Source organism: Benincasa hispida, chromosome 1 (assembly GCF_027475165.1).
Source record: "Benincasa hispida cultivar pf3 chromosome 1, pf3_genome.v1.1, whole genome shotgun sequence".
NCBI classification, from domain to species: Eukaryota; Viridiplantae; Streptophyta; class Magnoliopsida; order Cucurbitales; family Cucurbitaceae; genus Benincasa; species Benincasa hispida.
Genome location: NC_143478.1, coordinates 9,037,665 through 9,052,004, shown reverse-complemented (window position 1 = coordinate 9,052,004; position 14,340 = coordinate 9,037,665).

The window sequence follows — 14,340 nt, the reverse complement described above, 5'->3', positions numbered from 1 at the left end:
CCACTGCCACTACAATCTCTGTCCGCTCTAGCTTCTTACACAAATGAGCATGTTAGGTAATGAAGGCTGCTAAATGGGCTACCTTTCTGCTTAGGGCATCTGCCACTACATTCGCCTTTTCTGGGTGGTACAAAATTTCGCAGTCATAATCCTTCACTAGCTCTAACCACCTTCGTTGTCCCATGTTCAACTCCTTCTGAGTGAAGAAATACTTTAAACTCTTGTGGTCAGTGAAAATATGTATCTTCTTTCCATATAAGTAGTGCCTTAAGATATTGAGAGCGAAAACCACTACTGCTAATTCCAAATCGTATGTGGATAATTCTATTCATGTTTCTTTAATTGACGAGATGTGTAAGCAACTACTCTGACCTACTGCATCAATACACATCCTAATCCTTTCTTGGATGTGTCACTATAAATGACAAAACCACCTGATCCATCTGGTACGGTAAGAATTGGAGCTAAAACCAGCCTCTGCTTGAAATCTTGGAAACTACTCCACAAGCCTCATCCCAAATGAAAGCGACGCCCTTTCGGGTCAACTGAGTCAAAAAGGTGGCTATGCGAGAAAAATCCTTCACAAATCATCTATAGTAGCTTGCTAACCCCAGGAAATTGCGCACCTTACTGACTGTGGTTGGACAAGCCCAACTTGTAACTGCCTCAATATTTGCAGGATCCATAGAGACTTCTTTCTTCGATAGTACATGCCCTAGAAAGGACACCTACCTCAACCAAAACTCGCATTTAGAAAACTTAGCATACCACTTATTGGCCCTCAACATCTCCAAAACTTTTCGCAAATGCTCTTCATGTTCTGTCTAGGTCATAATTCACCAGAGATTGAGAGTCTGTAAAGAAATCAGAAAAATTACCGTTAGCACATTATTTTGCCGAAGTCCACGACAACGTTGCCAAAAACTTGATGCTTGATTTTATGAAGTAAAATTATGGATGATATGCGATGGTGAAATTGCATTGAGCATTCAAGTTTCCTCAGTAGAATCCAAGTGTAAACTCCACTAAGTTTCCTGGTAAGTCCAAGGTCGAACTCAGGGACTTCGGAAAACAGATTATGATGCTAAGTTTTATGAAAACTTTGCAGTAATCGATAACTCAATTAATTGTGGGTTTATTGTTGATTGCTTAATGAAAAATAAACAAATGCGGTAGATTTGAGAAAAGTCAATTGTGTGATAGATGCACTGAGTATATGGATGAACGGAATGAGAAGGTCTTTAGCTAGCATTACATGGGATTGCGTTAGACTATACGATCATGCTACAACCATGCACAACAAGTCATTTTCCAATGCAAATGGGATGCTCCTAAATCTAGGACGCATGTGTTGAATGCAAAAGTGTCCATAGAGCTTATTCCTAAGTCTCTACTCTTTTTCTATGTGATGATGCAAAATGCATAAAGGCAAGGTGACCGCATACAATCATATCCTATCTCTAGGTTACATATGATACGTTAATAGAAAATAGTGCTTATTCTTAAGCTCCTATCTCTTGATTATGCGTTCTAATCTGACTCTCCCAAGCCTAAACTCTAACCTGACCTTCCCAAGCCTAGATCCTGTTCTTAGACTATCCTCTCGAGTATTTCTAATGGACGAATGAAACCTACATAATACAAGATAATCGCATAGAATGAAGATTCCCTAGTTGTGTTAGCTAAATGCTTCTCAACCTATTCACCTGATTTAGCTACTCATGCGTAAATAAAAGAGAGTGAATAGATATAGAGAAGTAGATTCCATTTCGATAAATGAGTGGAGTACAAAATAACAATGGAAGTTAAAGGCAGAGAGCCTGGTAGCAATTCCTTGCTGATCGAGGCTTTTACACTGTAAATCTCTATTCGGTTCCAAAGATGTTCTTGCTTCCGCAGGCGTCGGCTCTCTCTCTATCCTTGAAGCTTCCAGTGCTCTCTCAAGCTTACTGGAACGATCTATCGTCACAACCTTCTCTCTCACGTCTGCCTTAAAATGAAAGGAAACTATGAACAAGGACGTGCGAACCAAACGTATGAAATTTCGAACTGGTGAACCCCTTTTCTCAATGATGTCTTTGGTATTTATAGAACATCTAGGGTCAACGGTGACTTCTCTCTCATGATTGCACAGATGGGATGGCTTTAATTCCCTTAACTGATGCGTCGAATATTTGTCACCAAAAAGCTGAATGTACTTGTGTCGTTAGCGGCTGTCAATTTAATTCGGATTCGACTGTCATCAGCTTTCTGTCCCATCACGATTAATTAGTATTTCACCCAGATGCGCCCACCATGTTGCGCTGACCAAGTTGCGGCAATCCTTCTTGGGAAAATATTTGCTAACACGATCACAGCAAAGCCTTGCGGTAATGCTGCGTTTGACCAATGATTTTCTATGATTGCAATTTCCACCTGCATCATCGCATATTTTACACAAAAATACAAAAATCAATTGTTCTAATGCGATGAACGCATGTGACCACAATATTATGAATCTGATACTTTTTTGACGCAATTTAACATGTTTTATTAATGTAAGTAAGCATTGCTTAAGAACTTAGCAATATGATAACGTGCATTTCTGCCCGTTATCACACCCCCAAATTTAAACAATGTTTGTCCTCAAGCATAAGCTAAAGATTTCTTTTAGCAGATCGACCGCAATGTTCTTTTCCTAGATTTCTCAAGGATATCGTTCAAATCCTATATACCAAAAGTTCCTTAAGTCTTATTCAAGTCTCTTCTTAAAATATTTCTAAGATCTAGGGACTGCAAGCTTAACCTTCAAAAGGACTTTACTAATTTTCAGAACATCGCATGATTTATTTCAAAAAGAAAACTTCCACCGGGGTGTCAAATGATTTTATCCTTGCATATTTCTTGACATTATTATTTTTTCTCTAACCTTGCGCTGATCCAAGTGTCTTGCCTTCGTTTTGGCTTGCCCCCACGTGTGTCATGCGGACATCCAACTACGAGCAATGTGCTCTTTCTCAGACTAAACTTATACCTTTTTGGCAGCTGAGTTGCGGTCATTTAATTATGCGTTGATCCTGGTGACTTACTTTCGTTTTGGCTTGCCCCCACGTGTGTCATGCGAACATCCAACTACGGGTAAGTGCTTTTCACAACTTAACTTTCACCAACATGGGTTTCCCCATTGCATTGACAGTAGAGTTGTTATTCTCAAAACTTTCCCCTTTTTTTTTTTCAAAATAGCAAGGTCGAAAATAAATACCTCACCCCCAAATTTAAAATGCGGCAATGTCCTCATTGCCAAAAATTGAAATAAGTCATACGATGTTCTTAGAAAGTTTTGTAAAGAGAGTTTGAAAGAAAGCTAGGAAACCCCTAACTTCTAGAAATATTTCATGAGGTGACTATCTTAAAGTTAAGATGACTCTAGTATATACGAAAGAAATAGAAGTATGTTTTTCATCATTGAAATCATAATTGGCAAAGAGACAGCAAGCGGTAACTTACTAAATTTATCCATGTCAAATGATTGCGGTAATCAAAGAGGATGTGATGATAAGACTTTTAAAATTAAAATGCAAGCAATAGTGCGAAATTTTAAAAAAGGATAAGGAAGAATACACCCCCAAATCTGCATTGTCGCCCGCATTGTGTATTGACGCATCCATCTTTGCAGTGATCTCTCTTCTTTGGATTGCGATGATGGAGTGAGATAAGTTGCTTCTTCATGTAACACCTCTACAATCCTGTGTCTTAATCGTTGTAAACAAACAGTGAGAGGGTCAAATGATTTTAAACAAAACAGCATGTGTTTTTAAAAAAAAACAGATAGAAGTAATAATGAGTAAAATGCAAATAGAGAAATGATGATTAAAGTGACGAAGGAATGAGAGTTCAAAAACCAAACAAAGGGTATTCCAGGTTTTTCAGATGCACGGAGGTCTTTTCTAGCTGGAAATCACCTTCTTAATATGCCTTAACTCGCTATCCATTAACCTTAAATGTACGGCTTCCATCCTCAGTGATCAGCTCCACCGCACCATGTTGGAATATTTATTTAATGATGAAGGGTCCAGACCAGCGTGATTTTAATTTTCCTGGAAAGAGCTGTAGACGTGAGTTGAAAAGTAAGACCTTTTGCCCAACTTGGTGGTTCTTACCGCATATGTGTTTGTCGTGCCAGTGCTTGGTGCACTCCTTGTAAATCTTCGCGTTCTCATATGTGTTAATTCTCCATTCTTCTAGCTCGACCAGTTGCATTTTTCGCGCTTCTCCTGCTTTCTTTAAATCAAAGTTCAGCTTCTTTATCACCCATAGTGCCTTATATTTCAGCTCCAAAGGCAAATGACATGCCTTACCAAAGACCAACGCATATGGGGACATATCTATTGATGTTTTAAATGCAGTCTGGTATGCCCATAACGCATTGTCGAGCTTTGTTGCCCAATCTATTAGTGAAGGCCTTACTACGTTCTCGAGTATCAGCTTAATTTCTCGATTGGACATCTCGACCTGACCATTCGTTTGCGGATGGTATGCGGTGGACACTTTGTGGAGAATGTTATATTTGTGCAGCAGCTTCTTGATATTATGGTTGACAAAGTGGGACCCTTCATCATTTATGATGGCACGGGGAGTGTCAAAATGAGTGAAATACATTTCTTCGGGAACTGGGAAACTACTGCCGCATCACTTGCGACACATGCCACTGCCTCTATCCACTTAGAGACATAATCGATGGCTAATAAAATGTAATGTTTACCATTCAAGGGAGGGAATAGTCCCATGAAATCAATCCCCCATACGTCGAACAATTCAAGCTCCAAGATAGTGTTCATCGGCATGGCATGTTTCCATGAATTTTACCTGTGCGGTTGCACCGATCACACTTCATTATGTAGTCCGCTGCATCCTTAAACAATGTAGGTCAAAAGAATCCACCTGTAAAACTTTAGCTGCAGTGCGCTGTCCTCCAAAGTGCCCACCATATGGTGAGTCGTGATATTGTGATAATATGTATTGTTGAGCAACATTTGGTACGCTTAATCTTAAAATCTGGTCTGCCCCTCTTTTATATAGATTCGGCTCATCTCAATAATAATGTCTACATTCATGTTTGAGCTTCCTCTGTTGGTGGTAGGTGTAATCTTCAGGAAATTGCTCGCAAACCAGATAATTGACTATGTCTGCATACCAGGGCAATTCTTCAATCTGGAACAACTGCTCATCCGGGAACACCGCACTCACCTCAGACTCATTGCGGTCAACCTCAGAATTTTCCAATCTGGACAAGTGATCCATAACTTGATTCTCCGTCTATTTTCGATCAATTATTTCTATATCAATTTTTTAAAGGAGGAGAACCCATCTGATCAACCTCGGCTTTGCGTCCTTCTTTGTCATCAAATATTTTATTGCCGAGTGATCAATATGGATGAGTACCCTTGTTCCTAATAAATATGCTCGAAAGTTTTCCAACGCAAAAATTACCGCCAGAAGCTCTTTCTCTGTGGTGGTATAATTTGTCTGAGCAGGATTTAATGTTTTACTTACATATGCGATGGGATGTAAGATTATTTTTCTCTTTTGTGCCAGAGCTGCTCCCATCGCATACCTGCTTGCATCGCACATTATTTCAAACGGAAGTGTCCAGTCAGGTACAATCAACATGGGTGTGATAATCAGCCCAATCTTCAAAACTCTGAATGTGTTGAGGAAGTTGTCATCAAAATCAAATCTTTTGTCAGCCTCTAACAACGCACTCTGCGGTCGTGCTATTTTAGAAAAGTCTTTGACAAAGCGTCTGTAGAATCCAGTGTGCCCCAATAAACTTCGTACAGCCTTCACGCTTGTTGGAGGTGGAAGTTTTTCAATTGCTTCGATTTTTTATTTTTGCCTTTTCCTATGATCGAAATTTCCGCCTTGCATCATCACATATTTTGCACAAAAATACAAAAATCAGCTGTTCTAATATGATGAACCCATGCAACCGCAATATTATGAATCTAATGGTTTTTGGACGTAATTTAACATGTTTTTATCAACGCAAGCAAGCATTGTTTAAGAACTTAGCACTATGATAAGACGCATTTCTGCCCGTTACCAAATCTCGAATCTGATTTCCTTCAAATACATGATCCTTTTCCATGTGGCTTGGCTTCTTAGAAAGAGAAGAAAACCAGGGACAACAAGGAAGGCTTGGCGGCTTGGCTGAAGGGATCAAGAGTCGAGTTCTGGGGAATCAAGGATCGAGTTTAATCGAGGATACAGTTCTAGGGAATCAGGAATCGAGTTTTGGACCGGGGATCAAGGGTCGAGTTCTGGACTAGAAATAAGGGATCGATTTTGATCGAGGATCGAGTTTTGGACTGGGGATCGGGGTTCGAGTTCCAGATTGAGAATTGGGGATCGAGTTCAATCGAGGATCGAGTTCTGGACTGGGAATCAGGGATCGAGTTCGATTGAGTTTTGGATCGAGGATCAGGAGGTCGAGTTTTACACAGTGGGGATGGAGGATCGAGTTTTTCACAAAGGCTACAAGATCGAGGATTTAATTTTTCATGGTGGCTTCAGATAGGGCATCTGGGTGGTTCTTCTTCACGTCGGAGAGAGATTCTAGATGGTCGGTCGATAACCGGATGGTAGTGATGACAGAGAACAAGAGGAAGAAGAAACCAACTAGCAAGTATCTAATACCATGTGAAAGATGTATTTATCAAGTATATCTTTATAAGGAACTGTATAATGGTATAAATACTGTATTAACACCCTAAAAATAGAGACTAACCAAATTAACGAAATCCTAAAGACTCTCCAAAGGAGACCTAGTATACAGGAGACTTAGTATACATTCACAAAAATAATAATAATAAATAAGTTACAAACTCGAGCACATTACAACTGAATGGGACATATACTTTCAATTGAGGAGGTCAAATGTTTGAATGCTCTATCATATTGGAAAAAACCTCACTTCCATCATTAGAATAAGCATAAATTAATTGAAAAATTAAAAGAAAAAAAAAAAAAAAAACTAAAAAACACAAGAATTTATGTAGAAAACTCTAAACTTAGAGAAAAACCAAATCTCAGTAGAAAGAAATCCATAATATGAAATTTCACTCAAATTAGAGAATATGAAACAGAATATAACTAGTGTTAGCACACCTAAGCTTAAAGTATAACTAGGATGATTTGAAAACAAAGTCATGAGCTCATTTTGTAATTTGTGGAACTCAAAACTTTCTTTAACCTTTCTGATATGTGAGGACTACTCTCCTAATATTTTATCGTTTCATATGTTAAACTTAAAAAATTTATTGTTTGTTTAGTGCAATAATTGCAGGAATGAGTTATCGAACCATCCATCTCAAGAAAAAGAATGCATAACAATTACTACTAAACTAAGCTCATTTTTATTTTATTAAAAAATTATATGTAATTTGAATTTATTACAAAATTGAGGAGCAAAACAAGGCAAAACGGAAACATGAACATCGAAAAATATAATATATTAAAATTAAATTAAATTAAAAAATCTATGAAAATTTTTCTCAAAAATTTTATCCAATTTTTTTGGATTTCTTCCCAATCTTTTCTTCTCTACAAAGACCATTATTGGCCACTATTCATAGAAATTTTGGCAACTAGAATGTGGCATATTCGAACACTAATCATGTATAACTTTATGACACATGGTTTATATATGGAGTAATGGGCAAATGTCATTTGATATTTTGACACTAAGCATAGATATCTACTTTATACATATATTATGGTATTTGTAATATCCCCACCCCACCCCCCTCCCGATACCCATTATATATATGAAAATTGCTTTGTTAGAATCTTACTAGGAAAAAACGCAATTGGAAAAACTCTTAGTGAAAAAATAAGAGTACATATTTCATATAAATCTAATATTTGCTCCATCTCATGGAAACATCACTTGACGTCTTTGAGTTGCCGCATTTCAATGTTGTGCACCAAATTTTCAAAGGTTGTGGTTGGTAATGATTTTGTAATAAGTCTGCTAGGTTATCTTTCAAACAAATTTGTTGTATGGTAATGTCACCATTTTCTTCAAGATCATGAGTGTGGAAAAGCTTGGATGAAATATGCTTTGTTCTATCTCCTTTAATATATCATCCTTTGATTTAGTATATACATGTTGTATTGTCTTCGTATGATATCATTGAAAGATTTTTACTAGAAGACAAGCCACATATTTCACGAATGTGCTGAGCTGTTGATCTTAGCCACACACATTCTCTACTAGCCTCATGAATTGCAATTTCAACATGATTTGAGGTAGTAGTCGTTATGGTTTATTTTATTGATCATCATGATATAACAGTTTCTCCACTGGGAACAGATAACTTTTTTGAGACATAACTTTGTGTGGATCAAATAAATATCCAGAATCTGCATAACTAACTAGATCAAAATTTGATTTATTTGAATAAAACAAACTCATATTCATCGTTCCTCAGAGATAACAAAATATATGCTTAACTCCATTACAATGTCTTTTTGTTAGAGAAGAATTGTACCTTGGTAATAAATTTACTGACAATGCAATATTTGGTCTTGTATTATTAACAAGAAACATAAGTGCACAAATTGCATTAATATAGGTACTTTAGGACCAAAAAATCTTCATTATCATCTCGAGATCGAAATATATCTTTCATTACATCTAGTGAACGAACTTCCATTAGAATGTTCAATGGATGTGTTTTGTCCATATAAAACCTTTTAAAAAATTTTCCTATAAAACTTGACTAATCAACAAATATTATCTGCTAAATGCTCAATTTGCAAACCAAAGAAAAATTTTGTTTTTCCGAGATCTTTCATTTAAAATTCTTTCTTAAGATATTCCATTGCTTTTGAAAGTTCTTCAAGAGTTCTAATTGTATTTAAGTCATCAACATATACAGTTATAATAGCAAATCGTTAATGTGATTTATTTATAAAAATACATGGACATATAAGATTATTTTGATATCCTTCTTTTCAACAAATATCCGCTCAGGCGATTGTACCACATTCGTCCTAATTATTTCAATGCATATAATGATCTCTGTAACTTTATTGAATACAATTCCTGAGTACTATATTTCAAGTATCTTAAATTCTTTTGGGATTCTCATATAAATATCATTATCAAGAGATCCATGTAAATATACTGTGACAACATCCATAAGATACATGTCCATATTTTATATACAATCAAACCAATTAAAAAAATCTTAGTGTAATTGCATCCACCACTAGAAAATATATCTCCTCATAATCAATACCAAGTCTTTGTGAAAAACCTTGTGCAACTAGTCTTACTTTATATCTTGTAACCTCATTATTTTCATTTCTTTTTCTTACAAATATCCATTTGTATCCCAAAAGTTTGACACCTTTTTATTTTTGAACTATTGGTCCAAAAACCTTAAGTTTTGAAAGCGAGTTTAATCTACCCCGATTGCTTCTTTTAACTAAAGCCAGTATTTTATATGTCGACATTCTTCAACAGATTTTGGTTCAGAATCATCATTTTCGGATGTAATATCTAGAGCAACATTATAAATAAAAATATTGTCAATAACTACATTAATTTCGGTTCCATCTTTTTCCTATCATGACATAGTTTGTTGAAATCTCATTATTATCTTTAGATATTTCACTTTCTTCACTAATTCTACTATTAGTCATGTTCGGTTTTCTTCAAAAATATTTACATCATCAACAAAGTCTTTTTTTACTATTGATTATTTTTATTTTTTGAGGATTTTTATTTTTGGAATCCATTGGTCTACCATGCTTATGGTGTGCTCCAGACTCATTTATGACAACTTGATGTGTTAGGATATCCATTTTTTATGGAACATTACAGCTAATATATGTGACTTAGTTACTCTTTTTTTCATCTATAAAAGTATTTAGTAATTGATTTGTCATATTTTGCAAATGAATTATTTTATGAACTTCAAGTTCACATTGATTTGTATTAGAATCTAATGATACAATAGTGATGCATTCCATGTAATTCTTTTTCTAACTTCTTAATTCCTCCCTTAATGTTGAAAATTTTGTCGCACTAAAATGACAATAAGCAGATCATGCAGTAAATACATCACCAGTTAAGGGTTCAAGAATTTTAATAATTGATGGAAAATCATATCCAACATATATTCCTAACTTCCTTTGAGGATCAATCTTAGTACGTTGTAGTGGAGTATTTTGGAACATATACTGAACATCCAAAAATTTTCAAATGGGAAATATTTAGCTCACGGCCATAAGTTCATTGTAATGGTGAATACTTATAGTAAGCTACTGGCCTAATACGCATAAGTGACACAACATGCAAAATAGCATGATCCCATACAGATATAGGAAGTTTAGCTCTCATAAGCAATGGTCTAGCAATTAATTGTAATGATTCTACTAAACCATTTTCTGTATGACAAATGAGCTACAGGATATTCAACACATATCCCAATTGACATACAATAATTATCAAAAGCTTGGGATATGAATTCCAACGTTATCAAGACGAATAGTCTTAATTGTATAATTAGAAAATTGTGTTCTTAACATAAATATTTGAGCAAATAATCTTGCAAATGCAAGGTTTCAATTTGATAATAAGCACACATGTGACCATCTACTGGATGTGTCTATTAGTACCATAAAATGTCTAAATAGTCCACTTGGTGGGTTAAAAAGTCCACATGTATAATCATGAATTCATGTTAAATATGCAGGTGATTCAAATTCCACTTTAGCTGATGATGGTCTAATTATTAATTTTTCTTGAGTGCAAATATCATATAATAATTCATTAAATTGAAGAATATTCTAGTTCTTCAATGCCCGTCCATTGAATTTTCAATAATTTTTCACATCATTATAGATCCTAGATGGCTTCATTTGTCATATCAAATAGTAAATATATTTGAATTCATGAACTTTAGTTTTATTGTTGCATATGTTTCAATTAATCATATATGAATATAATAAAATCCAGAAGATAAAGCAGGCAACTTTCCAGTATATTTTTTCATGTGAGACAGAGGATATGATATAAAGATAATGTATCTTATTCTTTCTATCAGTCTCAATATGATAACTATTGCAACGTATACCTTTAACTTACTAGATTTCTCTTCAATTGACTAAAGAATAATGCATTGTCAGTGGTAAATTTTGTTCCGCTAGACAAAACAATATTTGCCTTTTCAAATCCTTCAATTAAATTTACAAAACCTGGTATTGTTTTTATTTTTGCTTCCAGCATTTCCAATTTGGAAAAATATTTTCTACTTGTAAGTGTTGTATGAGTAAACATAGATTTTCAATCCTCATTTTTTAGTCATTTAGGATAGGAAAACTATTCACGGTTCTTCATTAAATAAAATAATTACAATAAGATAACAAAACTCAAAATAAAAAAGTTTAATCTAAAAAAATATGAAAGATAGATAAAAAAAAAAAAAAAAAACATTAATCCTAGATATTCTCAAATCAAAAGAAGCACTTGTTATTCTATCGATGATACTAATTTTCTCTTCAGGAGATTCAAAGAAGTCTGCTACTTCCAAATTTGTCATACTGGATGTTGGGTTGTATGTCCTAAAACTCACAATTTCTAAACATTAAACATATTCTATTTTGCAGTAAAGATGTTATTGAGGTATATTCAATAAATTTGTTATTGAATATGTAAATTGCACCTGTTAAATCCTAAATCCAATAAACTAATGAACCCCTGGCTATAGCATGAATACTGGAACTTTATGTGGAGACATAAAAGTGGATCAAGTTTGAGTATATAGCCAAAACGATCTATAAATATAGGGATAGGGTTGGGTACCTTATCCTAAAAACACTAAGGATGTGCCTCACTTTATATTTAAGACAAACATATGATCCTAAATTGTTCATATAGAGACATGCGAATAGAGGCATCCTATGCAGAGGCATCCTATGCAAAAGATATTTGCATGAGACCAGACCATAAAATAGTTACTTTTCTTTATAACGTCGTTTACTGTTAAAACTGATTGTTTCGTTTCAATGACCTAAGGTAACTTGATCTTAATCTTGAGCAAACTATGAACTCCTATTTATTTGGGATTATCCTTTAATTTGCATGGGTGAGAGTGGCTCAACATCACCACTCAATAAGCCTACCATTTTAAGGATAAGACCGGGTAGATAGTTGGGGACATAGTCCTACAAAATAGAATTGAAGGGATCAAATCCCGCAGCAGAAGCGTTTGTGTGAGAACATCTTGCATATCACAATTTGATTTTTATATAAACAAATTCACTATACTAAAATAGAATATAAACATGTAAATTAACATGCTTTGGAAAAAGATTAGAACCATTCTTACCTTTGTAAATTCTCAAGCTTTACGAACAATCCTGTCGAAGTCCAACGAAGGACTCCTCTAACGATCTTGATCACGAACGATTTCTTGAACAATCTCAAACACTACCACGAGAGTAACCTCGTTATTCTCTAAGATTCCATAAGGGGGTCTTTAAATAGAGAAAGGTCAAACATTTTTTCTAATCCTTTTTCTATAATTAATTAATTAATTAACACTTATTTAATTAACTAGCACAATTAAATAACACTTATTTAATTTAATTTTCTCATTAATTAAATAACTATTTATACATTCAATCTAATTTTAATGTATATATATTTAATTATCATAAACATCGTATGTATATGTGCAATACCTCTCTATTAATTAATTCATTGTGAATTTAATTCACTTGAGTTAATTAATTGAATCTTATTCAAATATGTCTTTCAAATTTAATTTGAATTATAGATAATATCCATAATCAATTATATATTAATCACATTAATATACGGTTTCCTCAAATTGATTCGAACAATTAAATCATCCCTCTTAAATATCCTCTAGTGAGCTAACAAGGGGACCTAGTGGACCTGTAGATCAAAAACTCCAACGATATGAGATTAGTTGACTAAACTTATTAACTAAGTTAATCAATATTCGTTAACCGTGAGTACACTTCACTAAAGATCCACAACTGTACTATTCTTACTACAAATATATTTTTGTGTCCACGGATGTAGACCAACAATAGCAAGTTAGTCCTTCACAAGTGTTCGTTACTCTAATTGGGTCAACTTACCATTTTATCCTTGGGTTACCTTTGATTCCTTTGGTACCAGTGCTCCTCTAATGAAAACCCTTCTCAGGTCAATGAGAGGGTAAGGCCCTCTGTTCAAATCCCAAAGACACCACTTAAGGGAATATCTTTAAGGTAGGAATAAGTGAATTCCATCTTGTATTATTATGTTCCCAACTCTCCACTTGGTTTTGTCCAAAAAATTGTAGGCATATTGGGTCAACAAACTGGCCATCCTCACCCATATAAATCAAATGACAATCCCTCGTGAACAGGAGTTCATAATATACTCAGGATTAAGACTAAGTTGCCTAGGTCATCCTATTGAAATAGGAACCTAACTAGTTAACGGTGTTACATCTAATAGTTACTATTTCGCAGTCCAGTCGTATGCAACCTATTGTATAGGATACCCCCATTCGCATGACAACTACATGAACGTGTTGGATCATTTCATTTGTATCAAATACAAAGTGGGTCGTATCCATAATGTTACCAGGATAATGTATCCAATCTTATCCCTGTATTATAGACCCTTCAGGCTATATCTTGAACATTGATCCTTGTATGTCTCCACATGCAGTTCAAGACTCATAAGGAAGCTTTGGATGTTAGTTTATTGAATTTAGGGTTATTAAGATAAAATAGACAAACAACACAAATAATAACATTTATTGAATTAACATCTATAACTCTTTATTGATGACGATCAATTAATAACATTTACTATCTACGAGTTTTAGAGCATAAAACCCAATAGAAATTCACTCCTACATGATTTCAGGGTTAGCAGATAGGTTGTTCCCTGAAGTACTGACTCCTAGTCTTGAACAAGCCCCTCCTCGATTTATTGGTAGGACCTTAAACCAATTGTTCATTAGTAGATTAATGGAGACTTAAGAAATAAGATGTATTACAGGGATAAAATGGTAATTTTGACCCAACTGTAAATACGAAAAACATGTGAATGATCGACTTACTGATCCTAAATTAATCAAGTGGACAGAAATATATCAGTGAGGAGAGTGCAATGAATAGGCTTTAGTAGATAGTCCCAGTAGTTAACAAATGTTGGTTAATTTGGTTAAAAGAGTTTAGTCAATTAATCTCAAATTGTTGGAGCTCATGATTTGTAGGTCCATTAGTTCCCCTGCCTGCTCATATCAGACTAAACCCATAATA